The sequence below is a fragment of the Physella acuta genome, unplaced genomic scaffold (assembly GCF_028476545.2).
Source record: "Physella acuta isolate Inbredline_101_S28 unplaced genomic scaffold, ASM2847654v3 ptg001070l, whole genome shotgun sequence".
In the NCBI taxonomy this organism is placed as follows: domain Eukaryota; kingdom Metazoa; phylum Mollusca; class Gastropoda; family Physidae; genus Physella; species Physella acuta.
Window position 1 is genome coordinate 375,370 of NW_026732587.1, and position 4,475 is coordinate 379,844.

At 35.4% G+C, this 4,475-nt stretch overlaps 1 long non-coding RNA gene across 1 annotated transcript; it reads right to left on the reverse strand.

Moving 5' to 3' along the window:
* Window positions 1-2,026: 2,026 nt before the first annotated feature.
* LOC131955503 (uncharacterized) lies at window positions 2,027-4,114 on the reverse strand. The gene is made up of 4 exons (XR_009388866.1): window positions 3,972-4,114; window positions 3,214-3,354; window positions 2,978-3,098; window positions 2,027-2,654 (listed from the first exon to the last, which is right to left on the reverse strand). It is a non-coding gene; the product is annotated as an uncharacterized LOC131955503 (long non-coding RNA).
* Between the last annotated feature and the right edge of the window lie 361 nt (window positions 4,115-4,475).

Below are 4,475 nucleotides of genomic sequence, written 5' to 3' on the forward strand. Positions count from 1 at the left end.
AATTTATAACATTATAAAAGTATGTAAGGGCGATTTACGCCCGACCACGTTAACATAATTTATTTTAACGGAATCTGCAAAACAAAACATAAAATAATGGCCGATGCTAGTCGGAATAAGATACGCATGCGATACGTGTGCATTCTATACATTTAGTCTAAAACGGAAATTGAATAATTGATGATTCTACTTTACAAGTTTTTTTTTCGTTAAGATAGTTTAATTGGATTAGAAGAAAGCCAGATTTCTGGTACTGCGCGCACTTGCACTGACGTCATCGAGTTTTTGTTGACCCAGATGTGCGTCATTAGACGGCGGTGGTGTTGGGAAACAGGGGGTTAATATCAGGGTAATTAACCCTCCTCGAGCTAGCTCGTCGTATCTCGTCGTATCTCGTCTTATCTCGTCTTATCTCGAGCTGACGCTTCTCTACGTCGTACGGCAGAAACCAGCCGTGAGAAACACAGAGAACATTGCAGATTTTCTTCCCGCACACGCCCCACACAGTCCCTCACAGCCAACCCCCACATTTGTTTCGGTCCAGTCTCCTACATCAGTTCCCCCACACACGTCCACTATACTTGTCCGGATCCGCACAATAGGCCGACAGGGACAAAAGGTCGAATGACCAAAAGGCCGACATGAAAAAATGCCGACAGACTATAAGGCCGACACATAAATTCGGGACACAAGCACCAGACAAACTTCTACACTCTAAGACTGAGACTAAACTAAGAGTTAGAGTAGACCGGCTAAGAAGAGATGATGTAATCTTGTACTACCCCAGTCAGCACACATATATTGGCCCAATATTGGCTAAACATTGGTTACCAATATTGGCTACATCTTGGTGCAACATTGGCTTAACCTTGGCGAAACATTGGTAGTGAAACTCGGCATGATGTTGGCGCAATGTTGGCACAATATTGGCTATATCCCGGCTACATATTGGCCCAACATTGGCTAGATCTTGGCCAAATATTGGCTATATCCCGGCTACATATTGGCCCAACATTGGCTATATCCCGGCTACATATTGGCCCAATATTGGCTACATCTTGGCTCAATATTGGCTATATCTTGGCCCAATATTGTCTATATCATGGTTACATCTTGGCCCAATATTGGCTACATCTTGGCTCAATAATGGCTATATCTTGGCCCAATATTGGCTATACCTTGGCTCATCCTGTATTATATCCTGGCTACATCTTGGCCCAATAATGGCTATATCTCGGCTATACCTTGGCTCAGCCTGTATTATATCCTGGCTACATCTTGGCTCAAATTTTTATTTTTAGCATACAAAAAGATCCATTCTCATATCAGTCATAATATTTACAAAGGTAATTTCAAAATGTTAAAGAAATTTTAATCAAAATGTAGTAAAGCAGCAATACATACACAAGAACTGCTCATCTATTAAAATCTGTATTATACCATCCATTCAATTGTAAGAAAATTATAACTATACTATAAAGTATTGATTGAAAAAGAATATGTAAATAATAGTGTAGTAACTTTCATTTTGACTTTTATACAAACAAATTAAAACAAATATACAAAACATTTTCATATAATGTAACAGATGTTAAGCAGGCCTACAGTTTAAATTAAACTAATGTAAAAACTTAATTTACTGTACAAGAATACAGAAGCTGTCTTGTACTATGATACGTAAACATAACATTAAAAATAAAAAGTATAAAATATTTGTCTAACAACATTTAATTGCATAGCTCGTTTAAGTATTCTAATTAAGGTTTACATTTTAATGCTGGACCAGTCTGCCTTGTCCATAAATAACAGAACGAAAATATGTTCAGGATCTCTAGATTATAATTGTGGTTAAATAGTGTTGAAATGAATGCCATTGTGTATACAAAATGTACAATCTTTCAAAAGACAGATGGTTCGAGGGTTTATACGCATTGTGTAGAACAGGAATATCACTGCGATATTCAATAAATGTTTTTTTGTCTCGAGTATGAGGTATTTAATTATAGTAAACTGAATATAGATTAATTTACTTCATTAATTAGAAATAAATATCACCAGCAGAAGTATTGTCAATACAAATGTTGCAAGCTTTTTTCAGATTGTACAGTGAAACTAAATAATGAAAGAAATTTGCAACTATTTCTTTAAAGAAAAAAAATGTCAATTGTATATTTCATTTAGGGCATTAAATCTACACTAAACATACATACAATGCCAACTTAAATTATTATATTATTACAAAAGGAAACAATTTATTAATTTTAAATCAGCATTGTTCTTAGACTATTTTGGTAAGAGCATCTTTTCTTTTCGTTAAGCACTTAAATGCAATATGTATTAAACTGTTAACCTGATCCATCTGATCAATTTTTTTTTTAAATCTGATCTAAAATTATTACGAAAATCACTGTTGTCCTCATTCTTGTGGACCCTTGTGGAGCTGAGAGACACAACCACACCTCTCTATTTTTATACTTGATTTTAGGAGATTCCCCAAAGTTGGGTCCATAACACTCTGCCTGCTTGTGTTTTGTTGGTTTCTGATATTTTCCATGTTTGTTTTGGATAACAAACTTTCTCTTTCCTTTGGGATTCAAATCCAATAAAAGCCTGGTTGTTGATTTGTGCAAGGTATGTCATAATCCATCCACATTCTAAAAAAGAAAAGTTACACACTAAAAGTCATTTATGAAATAATTACAACCATACACTGCTCATTTTGCACTAAATTTATTATGTTTATTTTATTTTGCACTGCACTGAACATACAACAAGAAGCCCCTAACATCATGTTTGCTACCTTGTAACGATATATTATATAGGTATAAAGACTGGTGGTCTGGGGTGTTCATGCTACCCAGGTAACACGTATACTGCATATATATATATATATATATATTTTTATAAACAAAAGTGAAAAAAAGACCTGGTAATAAAAAAAATAATAGTATGTATATAAATATTATAAACCCCTTACCCTATGTCTCTGAGTTAAGAAGGTGCCAGACAACTTTTGAGCGAGCAATTTCATCAACTTTATCAATTCAGTAATTGAACGATTAGACCCTTCAGAGTGACCCAGAAGTAATGCTTGTGGTCTGAAATTATTTTACTAATATCAGTAAAGGCATTAACTACACATGCTGATCATTACATGCAAGCAAAAATTACTAAATGAAAATTATTATTCACTTTGAAACAATGTAAACTTACAGTTGTTAAGTGTTAAGAACATTTAGTCATTTTCTGGTGTAGCCAGTATTTGGTGAAGTATCAAGCAGTGGGGACCTTATAATTTATTAAAAGATTGATATATCTCCAGTGGGCTGATTGATATACACAACACCTGGAGGCCTGAAAATAAATGGCATTCTTAGTTATTAAATATAATAATAAAATGAGTGAGTGATACAATAAATGATAGCCAGATTAGATACTAATTTTTAAGTATCTCTGTTTATTTGATCTCTGTATATAAAGGATTTGTGTAGTCAACACTATATCTAGCCACCTTTTTTATTTCATAGTCTTAAATTGGGTATATATCAGACTTAGGTGAACTGATGAATGTACTACTAACTTGGCTTTAATTTAGCAATAGTGTCCTCAACCATTTGCCTACTCTGTCCTCTATATGATAATATGAGTAGTCTTGATCATTAAGTATGGCTTACTAACAGAGTTTCTTCCAGGCATCTCTTCGGGGGGGCTTTGCCCCCCCCCCCCCCGAAAAATTTTTACCGCCCCCCTGAACGAAAGGAAATTTGTATCATTTATATAGAAAATATATACTTTTAACAGTGTCCGCCCCCCCCCGAAGAAAGTTTACCGCCCCCCCGAAGATTTCAAGTGCCCCCCCGGAGAAAAAAGTCTGGAAGAAACACTGCTTACTAATAGTACCATCTTATCGCTGTTGGTCATGAAATTAAGTGTTGCTCTGAGGTCTCCACACTACTATTTACACAACTTACATCTTATTCATCAAAACATGCATTAGACTGGAATCCCCAGGGAAAAAGGAGGGTGGGCCGGCCAAGGAAAACATGGAAGAGAACGGTTGAGGAGGAGGCGAAAACAGCTGGGCTCTCATGGGCACAGAGTAGAGGAGCAGCCCAAAACGGAGTCCGCTGGAGATGTGTGGTTGCAGCCCTTTGCTCCCCAGGGGCCACAAAGGAGTGACGATGATGACATCTTATTCTCCCATAGGGAGCTGTAACAGTAATAGAAATTTGAATGACAATCTTGAATCAATTTAGAATTCTAGTTGACTAATTTTTTTCAAAATTAATACCTATCAAAATACACTGTGACTGTTTGTTTAGCATGTAGAAATTTGTTCTATAATTGTGTCTACTGTTCCTCTCTCTCTCTCTCTGAATTAATTATTAAAGACAGTTTCAAATCCTTACACAAATAGGCCTAGAACAATAAAATTAAGTTTTTTTTAAAGTTAAAGTGAATGATTATTTATTAAT